This window comes from Orcinus orca, chromosome 13, assembly GCF_937001465.1.
Source record: "Orcinus orca chromosome 13, mOrcOrc1.1, whole genome shotgun sequence".
In the NCBI taxonomy this organism is placed as follows: Eukaryota; Metazoa; Chordata; class Mammalia; order Artiodactyla; family Delphinidae; genus Orcinus; species Orcinus orca.
Genome location: NC_064571.1, coordinates 38,196,273 through 38,214,640, shown reverse-complemented (window position 1 = coordinate 38,214,640; position 18,368 = coordinate 38,196,273). Strand labels below are relative to the sequence as shown.

The following is an 18,368-nucleotide window of genomic DNA, read 5'->3' as shown; positions in this document are numbered from 1 at the left end:
TAGCTAACGAATAAATTGTGACCAAATGCTGATGACCTCACTGCTGAGTCCCACAAAGCCTTTAGATGGTCGCCCGGACCCACCTTTCGCTGTTGTTTTCAGTGGCATGTGGGAGAAAGGTGAAAGAGCCAGGTCCCTGCAAGAGAAGTATTAGCAGCATTTTAAAAGATAAGAATAATAAAAAAAAGATTAAAAAAAAAAGACAAGAATGAGACTGTTTACAAAGTGGCTGTTCTTTGTGTTACTAACTCAAGTAATGCAGTTTTTTTTAATTGAGGTGAAATTCATATAACATAAATTAACCATTAACATTTTAAAAGGTGTACTATTCAGTTGCATTTAGCACATTTCACTGCATTGAGCAATCATCACTTCTAACTAGATCCAAGACATTTTCATCATCCAAAAGGCAACCCTGTACCCACAGTAATGCAGTTTTGCAGAAATACTGTTAGAAAACTGGCAAAAGAGAAGAAAGTAAGACAAAAGTTCCAGTGGTATGGCAAAAAGTGAGAAGTAGCTACCTGATGAACTTAAGATAAACAACAAAAAAAACTTATTTAACAAATATTTTGCTGAAACATTATAATGTATAATGTACTGTGGGAAGGGTAAGCTGTGACAAAGCGAGAGAGAAGCATGGACATATATACACTGCCAAACCTAAGGTAGATAGCTAGTGGGAAGCAGCCGCATAGCACAGGGAGATCAGCTCGGTGCTTTGTGATCGCCTGGAGGGGTGGGATAGGGAGGGTGGGAGGGAGGGAGATGAAAGAGGGAGATATGGGAACATATGTATATATATAACTGATTCATTTTGTTGTAAAGCAGAAACTAACACACCATTGTAAAGCAATTATACTCCAATAAAGATGTTAAAAAAAACATTATAATGTATAATGTACTGTGCTAAGTGTTGGATACTTAAAAAAAAATTTCCTAGCAAAGCAAACTTTACTGTAGCGCTGAGGTCAGGGCTCTTCTCTCCAGGTGCTGCTGAAACTAGATAGCTGGGGGTGACGGCTCTTGTATTTCACCTTCCACAACACCTCCATCACCTTCAGACTCAAATGGAGGGGGACTGGGGGGGCACCCTAAGTTTGCAGCACACTCCAAGGAAGGCCCACTTGCAGACCCTCTCTCAGTCACTGCAGCTAAGCCATTCCTGGTTCCTCATTTCTTGGATCCCAGCTTTTCAGGTTTGGCCCTTCTCACAGGGCTCTTGCCTTTAAGACTGGTTCTCACTGCTTCTCTTCTTTTTCTACCTTTTCTTCCTCAGTAATGTTTGTCTGTTTCTGGGGTACTAGCCTCTTGATTTGTTTGACCGGGGTCTCTTCCTCTAGGGATACATCTACATCATCATTATGTTCCTCCTCTTCCTCCTTTTCCTACTCCTCCATTTACTCCTCCTCTCAGGGCTCCTGTCTGAAGGACAGTCTGAAGCATCATAACATTCCTGGCCTGAGAAACACAGGTCCAGAGCCAGCCTGGAGCTGAAAAGTGACTGGAGGAGAAAGCTCCAATCCCATCATGGTGACATGGGTAGGATGGTGGTGACGTGATGGGTTTTGTCTTCTTGTCCTCCTGGCTTGCTGGGGGCAGAATCTCCACAAGGTTCATCTTCTCTTTGGCTTTTTTTCCCCAAGCAAATCATACTAGACAACAGCTTACAGTCCTGCTTCCCCTGCTTCTGGGGTACAAAGGTTCAAGTCTGCTTCTACTGGTTTAGCTCACAGCTCCAGAGCATGACTGTTATTGCCTTTTCAGCTGTGCTGCAGCATTAGGATGTGGAAGGTAGCAAAAATACAATCTAGCTTTTGTCTTCAAAAGAGTTTGCAGTCCATTGAAGGATTCGGATGTATAATCAAATGGTACAAGGTAAGCAAAAGAAAAGGGACTAGAGAGAGAAGGGTTAAAACACCAAAGGAAGGTCAGAAGAAGACTACTTGTTTTGTTTAGATAAAGAAAAGTTTTAGGCATGGACCAATGATGATTTTCTCTTTGAGACTACGAAGAGCCGGAAAGTGCCAGTTAAACTGCTAAAATAGGTAAGGATGTTACACTGGCACATGAACCCAATCCCCACTCTCCAGGAAAAAATGAGGAAAGAAGGGAGCTAGTTAAAGCTTCATGTGACCATAGGTCTTTCTGATGTTATGGTGTGTAGACCCTCTCACAAGAAAGTGCCAGCCAAGTCCAAGAAACTTCAGGGGAAGATATGAAAAGGAGGTGTTGTTATGCAGTTATAGCTAAATGGCATCATTTGGCCAAAAAAAAAAAAAAAAAAAAGGAATGTGAGCATTTAAAACATATAAAGAATAAGCAATATAAACAGGTATGGGGCTTCCCTGGTGGCGCAGTGGTTGAGAGTCCGCCTGCCGATGCAGGCGACATGGGTTCGTGACCCGGTCCGGGAAGATCCCACATGCCGCGGAGCGGCTGGGCCCGTGAGCCATGGCCGCTGAGCCTGCGCGTCCGGAGCCTGTGCTCCGCAACGGGAGAGGCCACAACAGTGAGAGGCCTGCGTACCGCAAAAAAAAAAAAAAAACAGGTATGGATGCCAATAATAATAAAACAATGGGACATAAAGAGGAATATGATAGCACTAAATCTGTAAAGTATAGAATGGGCATCGGGACTTCCCTGGCGGTCCAGTGGTTAAGACTCTGTGCTTCCAATGAAGGGAGTGCAGGTTCGATCCCTGCTTGGGGAACTAAGATCCCACACACTGCGTGGTGTGGCTGAAAAAAAAAGAATGGGCATTCACTCTGAAAGGGAAGAAAATGTAACAATTAGAGATCAAGCTTCAAATTCCACCCTGCCCAAGATGAAACAGCAAATCCTGCTAAAGAAAGATTTGTAAATATAGAAGACAGATGTCTTTCCAGAAGTATGATGAAGGATTATCAATGGAATGTAAAGACTGAGGACCTAAAAAGTGTGATAGGAAATTATCAAAGAACTCTTAAAGGAGATGTATATTTATAAAAGAATAAACAATAAATCTGAGTATTAAAACAATCTTTGAAGCTATAGAAAATAAGAGAACAAATTAATAAATATGGTTTATATTAAATATAATATAAAACAAAAATATCTTACTAAATGTTTTAGCAAACAATGATTCTCCAATAAAAATGTTCAAGTTAAGGGGCAGCAACCACCATTGCATGGGTTACAACTAAATATCTTTGGAGTCAGTCAAGATTAAGGGGAAGGGGGCTTCCCTGGTGGCGCAGTGGTTGAGAATCTGCCTGTCAATGCAGCGTACGTGGGTTCGAGCCCTGGTCTGGGAGGACCCCACATGCCGCGGAGCAACTAGGCCCGTGAGCCACAATTACTGAGCCTGCGCGTCTGGAGCTTGTGCTCCACAACAAGAGCGGCCGCGATAGTGAGAGGCCTGCGCACCGCGATGAAGAGTGGCCCCCACTTGCCACAACGGGAGAAAGCCCTCGCACAGAAACGAAGACCCAACACAGCCAAAAATAAATAAAAAAAAAAAAATTGGCATTGCCTTAAAAAAAAAGATTAAGGGGAAGGAAGAGTTGAATTACAGTTCCAAAGAAAAAACTTATGGGTCTTTCTCAGAGGAAGGAGAAAGATGAAGAACAAATCAGCATCTTAAAAATAAAGAGTGGGAAATCAGAAACAGGAAGAACTACAGATGTAGAAAGTCAGGAAAACTGTTGCTATATGGATAAAATGTATTAGAAAGAGAAGAGTGAAGCAAATAAAGGACCAGCAGACAAATCCACTGCATTTATAAGAAATGGAATTTTTCCATTTTCATGATGGATGAACAATTATAAATAGGTATAAAATATATGTCTGGAAATAAAACATGAGAATCAAATGAGTTAATAAGGATGGAAGTGCTTGAAAAATTATAAGCCAATATACAAATAAAAGCTTTTATTTCAAGTATGTGATGTGAGGCTCTTAAGATTAATTTTATTATTTTAAGATTTATTATTTACTTAATTTTTTTTTTGGCTGCATCGGGTCTTAGTTGTGGCATGCGGGATCTTCACTGAGGCAGTGGGATCTTTACGGGTATCTCTCTAGTTGTGGCGTGCGGGGTTTTTTTCTTCTCTCTCTCTAGTTGTGGCACACAGGCTCCAGGGCGCATGGGCTCTGTAGTTTGTGGCATGTGGGCTCTCTAACTGAGGAGCGCTAGCTCAGTAGTTGTGGCGCACAGGCTTAGTTGCCCCATGGCATGTGGGATCTTAGTTCCCTGACCAGGGATCGAACCCACATCCCCTGCGTTGTAAGGTGGATTTTTTACTACTTGACCACCAGGGAAGTCCCAAGATTAATTTTAAGGTAAAGAATTTGTCCAAAACTTGGTAAATATCACAAAAGGTATAGAAATGAATAAAGTCTTTTTTATATATACAAATATACATTTATATATTGTATATACTATATAAATATTATGTAATTAATATATAGCATTATATATATATAAATATATAACCACTTTAATATATATGTGTGTATATATATCTATATCTATCATGAGCCCTATGGTCAGTCATCCGTCTGTTTTCCATTGAATGGCTGTTCTTTGCCCCACCCCCGCAAAGAAAGAAAAAAAGGCCACAACTTTTTTCAGTGCCCCACATGTAGCAATGCCTCAAGTGAATTCTTCACCTCACCAGATTAAAATTTGTATGACGCATCTGCAGAGTTAGTGTTGATCTTTTTCATAGAGTTGCATCAGTTTTAACAAACATTTGAACATCACAGTACACAAACTCATGTGAACCTAAATCACTTTTGAAAGCTGACTACAGCACAATGCTTGAAGGAAGGGAACTAGATATTAATTACATGCTAAACCAGCGGTTTAAGTTATTGTACCTTTCTCATTTTTCTTTTTTTCCTGATTTTCCTCACTGAAACCAGAAATAGGCTGAAAAATTATAGGATAGATAGATAGCCAGATAGATAATAGATAAATGGAGAAATTTCCCATGGTAACTCTGATTTTTTTTTAATTAATTAATTAAATTTTGCCTGCTTTGGGTCTTTGTTGCTGCGAGCAGCTTTCTCTAGTTGCGGCGAGTGGGGGCTACTCTTCGTTGCAGTGCGCGGGCTTCTCATTGCAGTGGCTTCTCTTGTTGCGGAGCACGGGCTCTAGGTCCTCGGGCTTCAGTAGTTGTGGCTCGCGGGCTCTAGAGCACAGGCTCAGTAGTTGTGGCACACGGGCTTAGTTGCTCTGTGGCATGTGGGATCTTCCCAGACCAGGGCTTAAACCTGTGTCCCCTGCATTGGCAGGCAGATTCTTAACCACTGCGCCACCAGGGAAGCCCTGCTCTGATATTTTTTATTCATCGAACAAACATTTGTGGAGGAACTGCTACATGCCAGGTACTTCGAGGGCTACAAATATGGAACAGACATTGCTTCTGACTTCATAAAGCTGATTATCTAGTGAGGAAGACTGATATGAACATAAATATCTGTAATATATTTATAGAGTAGAGTAGAAATATAGAGTAGAAAGTGATAACTGCTATGAGAGAAATGCAGGTAAGTTGCCATGGGAGCTCAGAAAAAAGAGGTTGCCTACATTTAGGAGAGATCAAGAAAAGCTGGTAGCAGAACCTTGGCCTTAAATTTTAAGAATAGGTAGAATCTGAACAAGTGAAAACAGGAAGCAAGAATCAATGCGACAAAGGCAGAGAGCCAGAAAAATTCTGGGCATGGAAAGAAAGAGCAGGGAACTTGAAAGGCTAAGGTAAAAGGAGTAATGGGCCACAATGGTGGGACGCTGCACTGTGTCAGATGGTACAGGACTCTGTGTGCCATGAGGAGTCTGTATTTTACAATGCAGTAAACAGAAAGGTATTAAGGTTTTGAGCAGGAAAGTAACGCGAGAAGAGCTGAATTTGAGATTAAGCTGATAACCCAAGCATAAAATCATGTGTAAAAAGGGTTAGGGAGAAGAGGCCAGGTGAGAGTTGGAAGGAGAGGGCATGGAGGAAATAAACATTATAAAAACAGAATCAAATAAATGTTTCATATTCCTGTTACTAATTTGCATTCCAGGAAACTAACTATTAAGTTAATATAGAAATAAGCCTTTGATTGATTGCTAACAACACCAGTCACTTGTGCCCAAATGTACACAGAAAATTACCCCAGCTCTCTCTCTAAAAAAAAAAAAATATGTAATATCAATAGCTTCTGAAAGTCCTCTCAAGGTGAATTTTTCTCCTTCAAATACTGAATCCGTCATTAGGATTCTTCAGGGAGAGCTCTCATAATCCAGAGGTTAAGGAATGTGGAACCCTAGTCACAGAACTTTGGACTAATCACAGAACTCTGGGTCAATTTGTCCCACCTCCAACTTTACCAAGAGTGAAACTGAGCACCAAAGCGGGAACTGACCTGTCCAGGGAATCTTGGCTGGTTAGAACTCAAATCTCCTGATCTCTGCCCCGACCCCCTAACTCACATTCCACTGTGGATACTCTGGGTTGGCTAGAAGTGAAGTATCAAAATAAAATAACTCAATTTGCTTGGGCTTTAAAAAATGGGTTTCAAACAAATAGCAATCAAGAAAAAAAATATGGCTCTACCAGAAAATTGGAAATCTGCAAGATATATATATGTGTGTATATATATATATACATATATATATATATTTTACATAAATCAATAGCAAGGTATTGCTATCTAGTTGGAATATTGACATACCACACACCTTGCTCATTAGGTGTCATAAAACACTGAGTTAAATGTAGTGTAGCAACTACTTGACTTTCTGGAAAATTCTGGTTACTTTGAGGAATTCCATAGGTCTTACAGAGATTTGTGGTCTCCAAACTCCAAACATTTTTTTTGTGTAGAATAACAAATATGTTTTTAATAGAATTCAATTTGGGATTTCAGGAAGTTACTGAAAATCTGCAGCCTATAGGCATTGCAGAAATGAAGGAAAAGGTCATCAATCTCTCAAAATTCTGGCAGGAAAGGAGTGGCTGTTTCCAAAGTTCTTTTTCCTTTGCAGTAAGCTGCTTGTTGGTGCCAAAAAACAGCTCATCAGCAATATTATTTCATTTTTTAGGGATGTTTTGAGAGAGAGAAAAAAAATTAGTAATGTGTGCTGTGATTTTTCAAACCTCATGTCCCAAAGCCTACAATAATCTCACCGCGTTTTATTTTAAAAAAGGAAACCAAATGTTTGAGATTTGATCTTTAAGTCTACCTTGTTCACTGCAAGCACATACTTTAACCTTATCACAAAAAGCAACATGTAGTTTCTTTAAATGCTGCCAAGTCAAAAAAGAAAAAAAAAAGTCATAGATTCCATTGAGGACTCAGTGTTTTTCCATGTGTAACTTATGTTACACATAGTAAGAACCATAGCTACAAAATAGCATTTCTTTACCTCTGCTAGAGGGTTCATCCTCTACTGCCCCTAAATCAGGGTACCCAGGGATGTCGCATGTGCGCTCCAAGAATAGGCTGCCAAATGGTATTCAGAGTTCTCCTTGCCTGTTAAAAACAGCTGCTGCCAACTTCCAAGCTATGTCATCGCTGCTCACCAAAGGCACTGCCACTGTATGCTAGGAGGTCTGCAAGGCTGATGTCCATCGGACATCATCGGACAAGGCATCGGAAGTGTTGACAGTCCTGGCACCAACAGTCATACCACTGATAAGCTGCACTCCCTGTGTCCTAAGATTAGCAAAACAAAACAAAACAAACAGCTCCATTAGCTCTTACTAGATCTCATATTACAGCTGTGCTGGGGTCACAGGACTCAGGGACAGACTGTTCAATAGCTATTTGTTGAAAGAATGAATGAGTCCACCAGGCTGGGCTGCAAACGATCTGAATGGCAGACACCATGATGTACTCAGATATATTCAACTCCATCTGCTGCCCTTAATGCAACCTCTGTAATTTGGTTCTTTCTTCTACTGGGTTAGTTCTTCTTTGGAAGCAACTTGAGTTGTCTTATAAATAGAATTCCAGAGGGCCCACCTCCACCAGACCCCAGGAATGCCCAGATATGCCTGAATACTAGGGAGGAGAAAACTTAGGTTCAAGCATTACCACATACTATCTCTCTTTATCTTATAAAAGGGAATTACAGAATTGACATACAAAATTCAAGTTTATGTTTTTTTTTTTTGTTTTTTTTTTGCGGTACGCGGGCCTCTCACTGCCGTGGCCTCTCCCGCTGCGGAGCACAGGATCCGGACGCGCAGGCCCAGCAGCCACGGCCCACGGGCCCAGCCGCTCCGCGGCATGTGGGATCTTCCCGGACCAGGGCACGAACCCGCGTCCCCTGCATCGGCAGGCGGACTCCCAACCACTGCGCCACCAGGGAAGCCCAAGTTTATGTTTTTTATATGATTCTCATCAGAAGTTATGAATTGGTAGCCTGTGGCCAAATCTGGCCAGATGATTTTTTTTTTAAACCCACATGATTTTTTAAAATATTTGAATCAGAATACATCTAAATCAATAGTTCTCATACATGAACATGTGTCAGAATCAAGCTTATTAAAACTCAGATTGCTGGGCTCCACCCCCAGTCTCTGATTCAGTTGATCTTGGTTGGGGTCTGATAATTTGAATTTCTACCTAGTTCCTGATGCGTTTCTGGTCTGGGGACAGACTCTGAGAACCACTTTTTGCGGGTTCTATGGTTTTCCCAAACCCCATCACCAGACCCCATTGTATTTCATCTGGCCTATTTTACTTATTCTAGTTACCTGTCTGGCTTTTGAATTTGAAAGCTGAGTCTCAGTATTTCAGGTGAAAATCCTTCTTCAGCCTGATTCAGGGAGATGACTGTATTACTCACTTTGTTTCACTTATAATACTTGGTTTATCTATAATATTACAACAAAGTGTTCAGTAAATGGTGTTTCTAATACTCAGGTCCTTATTTTTCATTATGGCTACTATTGACAATTGATTATTCATGAGATTACCACCACCTTTTCCCCCATGCACATAGATTTGCCTGATATCAGCTAAATCTAGAAGTGGGAAATGAAAAAGGCTGGGCTGTTTGTGACAAATGAGAAAGCAATTCAATTTTTGTCTATTTATGTTCAATCCTATCACTTTTAAAAACAAATGGTGATTTTTCAAGCATATGTATATTTGAATTTTTTAATCTGTACCTTGATCAAAGACCAAATATTGCCTGAACAACAAATACTGATTATATTCATAGCTATAGACATAGTAATAAGTGAGGGCAATTTAAATCTGTCATAAAGAATAAATATTTTTACATTTTTGTTTTTTAACATTCTATTAAAATACAACAGATAAACAGAATAGTACATATATCTTAAGTGTACAGGTCATTGAATTTTCACAAATTGAATATACGTATCTAACCAGCACCCAGAGCAAGAAATAGAACATCACCAGCTCCCAGAAATCTCCCTCACCCCTTTCACAATTTTAAACCCAAGGATAACCACCATCCTGACTTCTAACGTCATAGATTTGTCTTGCCTGTTTTCGCAATTTATACAAATGGAATCACAGTATGTACTACATTGTGTCTGGCTTCTTTTGATCAATATTATGAGATTCACTCACAATGGTGTATAGAGTTTGTTCATTCTCTGCTGTACAGTATTCCACTGTGTGACCATACTACTGTTTATTCATTCTACTGTTGATGAGCATTTGGGTCATTTACACTTTGAGGTCATTAGAAAAAGTGCTTCTACAAATATGCTCATATGTCATTTGCTGCATTTCTGTTGAGTGCATACCTAGGAGTAGAATGGCTGGGTCATAGGGCATGTGTACAGTCAGCTTTAGGAGATACTGCCAGTTTTCCAAAGTGGTCTTACCAATTCATACACCCACTAAAAGTGTATGAAAGTTCCAATTTCTCTACATTCTCACCAACACTTTGGATTTCACTTACACTTTAAAGACAGATAGGCTTGCCTGGATTTAAGTCATCGGTGTCTTCATTTGATTTTCATACGTTTTAAGTTTACTGTAAAACTTCTATCACTTTCAAGAAATAGAGGCATGAATCTGTCTTTAATAAATGATTGGGTTTCACAACAAATTTGTAAATAGATACCTTAAATTAGTGAATTTGCTATCTAAGTGAATTTTCCTCCTGCCATGTATTATCTACTGTTTGTTTTTAAGCCACAAAGAATATTCTATATGGGAAGATATGATCGTTCTCTGTGTTTACAGCTCTAATCTAAAGGTGTAACCAAGAGTACTTTGCATTTGGTGACTGGCTGCTGTTGTTTGTAGAAACTCTTCCTGCAAGTGATGCTCTTTTAGAACCACAATTTCAATAATGCAGTAAGAAGTTCAGGTTCAAGACCTCACTCTAGGAAGTCAGAGATTTCTGGATGTCTGCCCACAGGGAATAACATTGACAGTTTCTGGCCAAAGGTTGACTCTAATGATCAGTAACAAAATTTCTAATGTTATGCAACTCCTCTCATTCTGCTGTAAGTGGCTCCTTCAAAAACACTGAGATAAAGCACAAATAAAGACATCATTTGTGTTGCTATCAAGGACTAGCTGGGGAACCAGTCTTAGGCCCCTGGGACCTTCTTTTTTTTTCTAGGCTGGTTTTCTCCCAAGAATCTCTGGTAATCAAGTGTTATAATACAGTAAATGTTTTATTTAATTGTTTAATTGAGCAGGAAATGGCCTTAGGAGAACTAAGGTATTTTGTATTTCACACGCTTAATATTTATTTCTTTCCTTTTCTTGTCTAATTTGATTTCTGACTTTGATACACTGCATCTTAAATTTTGTTGTTTCACCTGGGTAAGTACAATATTTACACTTTTCTTCTCTTAATATTTAACAGCTTAACAATGTAAATTCTCATTCCATATTTGTCACTTTTAACCAAAAGCTGGATAAGCAGAAAATCATTGTTTTCGATGATTTTCTTTTTTTTAAGTATAATGATTTTGATTTTTTTTAAAAAGATACATGCTCATTTTAAAAATTCAAGCAATTAAGAAAAGTATAACAAGTAAAGCAAAAAAATTACTCCCTCTTACCACTCAGAAATTAACCATTGCTAACCTTCAGTGAATGTTATTCTAGACATCTCTCTATGCCTATATACATATAAAAGAAGATCAAGATGTTATTAAAATTGGATCACACGACAGTTATTGGTTAATAAAAAAATATTAGAGTTAAATTTAACAAAAGAAAAGCAAACTGAATGATATGAAATAGCTGAACTTCACATAAATTTTTCATCACATTTCAGGCATATCTTAGAGATTGGGCTTGCCTCTGTCCTGATCTCTAACACTTGGCTAAACCTAGAGGAATTTCTTGACTGCATATCCAGTGATATTAGCCTCCTCAATCTCTAATAGTTCGTCTTATTGTAATGTGTGTTTTTGTGAGTAGCCTGTTATTCTTTCTGTTAAAAGATAAAATGTAAAGAAAGAAATGAAGAAGGGGAAGAAGAAAAGGAAGGAAGGAAGGAAGGAAGGAGGAGAGGAATGAAAGTTTATATTTCAATGTCTATATTCCAGTTCATCGTTGTAGTGGTCTTCTTAATTAAAGTGCCATGTAAATTGTAGATGATGCTTGCTGAGCATTATAGGGAGAACCAGTGTTTTGTTAAATAGGTCTGGGCTTCATTATGGAACAGGTCCAAAGGACCATTATGGTATGGTCACATCAGAGTTTATGGTACCCTGCCTGATCTATATCCTCTCACTGTGGAAGGAGGCTGCACTAAAAGTCTAGTCTTGTTCAATCTATTTTATGCAGCCTGTTATTGCTATGAGGCTTCTATTTTAACCTACAAAATTCTAATGAGATTAGCTTTAGTTCATCAGCACAAAACCCCAGAGCAGTGGTAACTAACAACAACAAAAAAAACGTACAAGAAGACATAAAAATGTTGATGGATTGTGTATCGTATGCTCTCCACAATGACACAACCATGAACTTGTAGAATGTCTGGGTAATGTACCAAGCAGCACCAGGGAAACTCTATACTCAGTCCCTGCATTAAGGACACAGAGCACAATGCTATCAATTGCATCACATAAACTAGACTGTAAAGAATCTAAGAAGGCTATAATTGAAAATGAAGTGAGGGACTTCCCTGGTGGCGCAATGGTTAAGAATCTGCCTGTCAATGCAGGGGACACGGGTTCCAGCTGGTCCAGGAAGATCCCACATGCCGCAGAGCAACTAAGCCCGTGCGCCACAACTACTGAGCCTGTGCTCTAGAGCCCACGAGCCACAACTACTGAGCCTGTGTGCCACAACTACTGAAGCTTGCGTGCCTAGAGACCATGCTCTGCAACAAGAGAAGCCACTGCACGAGAAGCCCACGCACCACAGTGAAGAGTAGCCCCCACTTGCCGCAACTAGAGAAAGCCCGCACACAGCAACGAAGACCCAACACAGCCAAAAACAAATAAATAAATTTATAAAAAAGAAAATGAACTGAAAATTTATTAAGACCAGCATGACCCAGACAAATGGGAAGAAAGGAACTAACATTTCTTGAGCTTCTATTTTAAGTCAGATAGGTTATTTATATCCTTTTCATCCTCAAACAACGCTGTGGGATTGGTATTGCTTGTATTTTCATGTTACAGATGAGTAAACAGGGCTTGGAGGGGTTGATGTTGTGATGAGCGAGAATGTGAATCTAGATCTGTCCAATGTTAGGACTTTTTTCCTGAGCTGCTCTCCCTTCCTGCAAGTTGTTATCCAAAGAAATTTCAAATCATACATCAAATAAAGCTTGGTGCAAGGATGGTATATGCAGCCTCTATATGGCTCTGCTACCTGATCATTCCTCAGAACATCAGACCCACTGCTCCAGTAAGGTCGTCAGTGTTCCCTCAGAGTCACACCTAACATTAAATGGATTTGGCTACTGACTGTGCCTGCCACCTGATGCTGCCAAGGGAAATGGAAGAACAGCTGCTGGAAAGACTTACTAATTCCTTTGTATAGTTTGTGACATTATCTAAACTTTAGATTCTAAAGGGCTTTGTAGATAACTGCAATTTAAGAAAAAATATATCAAGATATATCTGGAAACAAAAGAATAAGTTTTTTTTGAAAATTATTTTGTTAGTAGTATGTAGACTTCTCAGATAATGTATATGAAATTTAATCCTAACAGTTCATGGTATTAAGAGATGGAATTCTATTTAAAAGGTCATGTGCACATTTGAGCAACTTGATATTAAGTGATCTTATTAGGGAGATTACATCATAGACCTTGTGATATTAAAAGCATTTTTTTTTAAAGTCATGAGCTGCTTAAAGGTAAAAACTGATGGTCTCTGGGATATATTTATACGTCTTACAATTTTAATACCATGGAAAATAAGTTTAAAAATGCATTCACTGTTTTATCACTCTTTGTGATTTAAAAATCTCTCTAAAAATACTTGGGTAGAAAGCACATGACTCCTAAGGAACAGAGGGTATTCTTGATTAAAGTGTAATAAGCCACTTGACGGCAGGGACAACTTCTGTACACAATGCTCTGAAGAAAAAAAAAATCATTGATTTCTCTAACCTACAGTCACAATATGTTCCAGATGTATGAATGGTGCAGGTACAGAGGGATGGCAGAGAGAGGGAGCTATTTCTCATTTTATTTTATAACTGGAGAAACTGAGAGAAGTGTTGAAGTCATAAAGCTCTTGGATTTATAATACTTTTATCTGCAGTCACTTTCTCTCTAAGCAGAACACCTATACTTTATTGATTCAGATCAAGGAGGCGGTGCCTTCTTCCTCATTTCTAATCTGCTCTAATTTGAAAGCTGCAATAGCCATGAAACCCTCTCCTCTGGCTCCCTGGCCTTCTTTTATGCCTGTGGTTGGGAATGGCACTTCATCTGTTTTTTGGCTTTAATTTACTAAACTACTAAATTTACTAAAATTACTTATTGAGATAAGACTCACAACAGAAGCACCTTTATGTGGCTGTCATAAAGTACCAGTCTATGAATGACTGATTATGTTCTTCCACTGATACACTTTTCAGACATCTCTCAGTGTTGAAATGAAACAAATTAGCCAGACCAAGGCACACAGGATTCAGACTCACCTTGGAAAGCTGTGAGTCTCTCATACACTGAAGTAAATTATTAAGTTGCAATTGCTTTAGAAAAAAATAAGTAAAAGAACCAAAGGAAAAGAAAACAGTTTACACCCTAAAGAGAAATTAACTTACAATCACATTTTTCTAAGTATGGTTCTTCCAGTTTTTTCCCTTTGAGAAATCTTCTGTATGATTCTCCCCTTTTGGGGCCACCGCCTGCACAACCCAGAGAAAACCCTCTGATTATAGAAACTTTCCATGTCGTGAAATTTTAGGTCCCCCTTTCCCCTACCACCCCCACCTCCTGCACAAATAGCTTCACCATCTGTCTATAACACTGCCTGAAATTCCATCATTACATGTATTCCTCGGATTACATTACCCACTTATTGTTAAAATCATAATCACTTCAACTTTCCCATCAACCTAACACAACTATTTATATTGTTTTAACTATCTCTGATACTTTCAGTGCTTCTGCGATATTTTAAATCATATACAGTATGTAAATGTATGTTTAGTTCTTTATTCATTTGATGTTGCTTAAAATATCCATATACTTGGAATCTAAAAAAAATAAATAAAATGGTGCTGATGAACCTAGTGGCAGGGCAGGAATAAAGATGTAGACATAGAGAATGGACTTGAGGACACAGCGGGGGAGGGGGAAGCTGGGACGAAGTGAGAGAGTGGCACTGACATATATACACTACCAAATGTAAATTAGATAGCTAGTGGGAAGCAGCAGCATAGCACAGGGAGATCAGCTCGGTGCTTTGTGACCACCTAGAGGGGTTGGGATAGGGAGGGTGGGAGGACACAGACCTACTGGAGAACGGACTTGAGGATATGGGGAGGGGGAAGGGTGAGCTGTGACAAAGCGAGAGAGAGTCATGGACATATATACACTACCAAACGTAAGGTAGATAGCTAGTGGGAAGCAGCCGCATAGCACAGGGAGATCAGCTCGGTGCTTTGTGATCGCCTGGAGGGGTGGGATAGGGAGGGTGGGAGGGAGGGAGACGCAAGAGGGAAGAGATATGGGAACATATATATATGTATAACTGATTCACTTTGTTATAAAGCAGAAACTAACACACCACTGTAAAGCAATTATACCCCAATAAAGATGTTAAAAAAAAAAAAAAAGAGGGAGGGGATATGGGGACATGTGTATGCATATGGCTGATTCACTTTGTTGTACAACAGAAACTAACACAGCATTGTGAAGCAATTATACTCCAATAAAGATGCATTAGAAAAATAAAATAAAATATCCATATACCAATACAAGGCATATATTTATCATATTATTCTTATTGTCAGTGCGTTCTACTTTGATAATGTACAATGAATAAGGAATTTGAATTGCTTTAAGTTTTGTTTTCATAAATATTTCTACCTTAAACATTACTGTACACATTGGCTTGATTCTGACTTTTTGAGATTATTTTCTTAAATAACCTTAAATTTCCCAAAGTAGAAATCCAGAGTCAAAGAATGGCAATATTTTAGTATCTCATTTCATTTTTCTAACATGGTTAAACCTAATCCACTGAAAGACTGTATCAATTTATAATGCTGTTGGCAACATATGAGTACCAGTCTCTCTACACTGTTGGTTGATCACTAATTTTTTTTAATTAAAAATATACACATAGTGTTTATGTATATAGCTAGAACTCATAATTGCTGATTTTATATTTATTTTTTCCTTAAACAAGGTAATGATTTTTCAATTATTGTTCTCTTATAGCCCTTTCATCTGGAAAGTCTGGAGTCTGGATATTGATCTTACGGCTCTGCATTAAGATCATACAGCAAGGAAGTGACAAAATTAAGATTTGAATTTAGGTTTTTCTGACCTCAAATCACTCCACCATAAGGAGAGGGAATTGGGCTGGAGGGCTGGAGGGGAGCTGGCCATAAATATAGGAATGTTCTTTGTATATTTTATAGACTAAATTGTTTTTAATATTATACTAGCTTCATTTTTAAACATATAGTATACATACAGAAAAGTGTATATGTAATTATAAAGTGAGCTCTTGTTATGAAATAGAACATTGATAATATTTTAGAAGCTCTGTGTGGGTCCTGTACTCTCTTCCAGAAGTAACCTACATAACCTACTCTCCCACTTCTGTGAGTTTTTTCCTATGCTTTTCTTTATAATTTTACCCTTTATGTATGCCTTCCTAAATTACACATTGGTTGGGTTTTATCTGTTTTCAAACATCATGCAAATGGAATTATACTGTCTGTATTCTTCATGACTCAGCATTATGTTTATAAGATTAATCTATCTTGATACATATAGCTGTAATTTGTTGACTTTTATTTCTGTACAGTTGCAATAGTTTTATATGCTGTGTAACAAATTGCCACAAATTTAGTGGCTTAAAACATCATTTATTATCTCAGTTTCCACAGGGTCAAGAGTCTAGGTGTGACTTAACTCGGTCCTTTCCTCAGGGTCTTACAGGTTGCAGTCAAAGTGTCAGCCAGGCTTCATTCTCATCTGGAGGCTTAACTGGGGAAGGATCTACTTTCAACCTCATTCAGGTTGTTGACAGAATTCATTTTCTTGCCTTAGAACTCACGGCAGCTTGCTTCTCCAAGGCCAGCAATCATGGGGGTGATATTCCATTACCTTGCCATACAACATAATCTAATCAAGAGAGGAACATCCCATGACCTTAGTCATGTTCTATTTCTTAGAAGCAAGTCATATATTCTGCCTGCATTCAAGTAGAGATTATACAGAGTATAACATCAGGGGTAGAGATTATGGGGGGGCCAACTTAGAATTCTGCTTACCATAATAGTAATTTAGTATTTATTGTATGTGTAAGCCATAATTTATTCATCTAGTCTACCACTGATGGACATCTAGATTGTTTCTAGTTTGGGGCTGTGATGGTTAATTTTCTGTGTTAACTTGGCTGGGCCATTGTGCCCAGATATTTAGATGTTTCTGTGTGGGTGTTTTTGGATGAGATTTAAATTTAAATTGCTGGACTTTGAGTAAAGCAGAGTGCCCTTCATAATATGAGTAGATCTCATTCAATCAGTTGAAAGCCTGAATAGAACAAAAGACTGACCTCCTCTGAGCAAGAGGGAAATCTGCCAGCAGATTGCACTTGATCTGCAACATTGGCTCTTCCTGGTTCGCCAAAAGACTGTCTTTGGACTCAAATTGCAGCTATTTCCTGAGTCTCCAGCATGCTGGCTCCCCCATCAGATTTTGGACTTGCCAAGCCTCCACAATGGCATGAGCCAATTACTTAAAATACATCTGTGTGTGTGTGTGTATATGTATATATATACATATACACACACACACATATATATGTATATATGTATCTCCTATTAGTTCTGTTGCTCTTGACTAATACAAGGGCTATTACTAACAATACTTCCATGAATGCTCTCTGTATATCTCCTGATGAACATGAGGAAGAGTTACTGGGGTATATAACTAGGAGTGTAATTCCTGGGCTGTAAAGTGTTCCATCTTTATCAGGTAATGGCAAACTGTTTTTCAAAGTTTTTGTGCTCATTTATACTCTCACCAGCACAGCTGAGTTCCTAGTAATACAAATGCTCAACATACTGTATTGTCAATTTTTAAATTTTTGTCTGATGGGTATGAAATGGTATCTCATTACAGTTGCATTTTCTTGATAACTGATCAGGTTGAACATGTTTTCATGTGTTTATGGGCCATTTAAGTTTCTTCTTTTGTGAAAGATTTGGTCAAGTCTCTTGCCCTTTTATCTATTGAATATTTTGCCATTTTCTTACTGATTTGTTGCTGCTCTTATATATTCTACACATTAGATCTTAGTAACATGCTACAAATATCTTCTAGTTTGTCGCTTGTCTTTGTACTCTATGATATCTTTTGATGATCAAAAATCCTTAATTTTCGGGCTTCCCTGGTTGCGCAGTGGTTGAGAGTCCGCCTGCCGATGCAGGGGACACAGGTTCGTGCCCCGGTCTGGGAAGATCCCACATGCCGCGGAGCGGCTGGGCCCGTGAGCCATGGCCGCTGAGCCTGCGCGTCCAGAGTCTGTGCTCCGCAACGGGAGAGCCCACAGCAGTGAGAGGTCCGCGTACCGCAAAAAAAAAAAAAAAAAAAAAAAAAAAAAAAAAAAATCCTTAATTTTAATGTAGTTTACATTTCAACTTTTTTCTCTGTGTTTGACGTTTTATGCTTTAAGAAGTCCTTCTATACTCTGTTGCCTTGAAGATGTTTTCCTGTATTATCTTTCAAAGGCTTT

At 38.8% G+C, this 18,368-nt stretch overlaps 1 pseudogene; it reads right to left on the bottom strand.

The window, feature by feature from the left end:
* Positions 1 to 1,173: 1,173 nt before the first annotated feature.
* Positions 1,174 to 7,135, bottom strand: LOC101275208 (nucleoplasmin-2-like; annotated as a pseudogene).
* Positions 7,136 to 18,368: the final 11,233 nt, after the last annotated feature.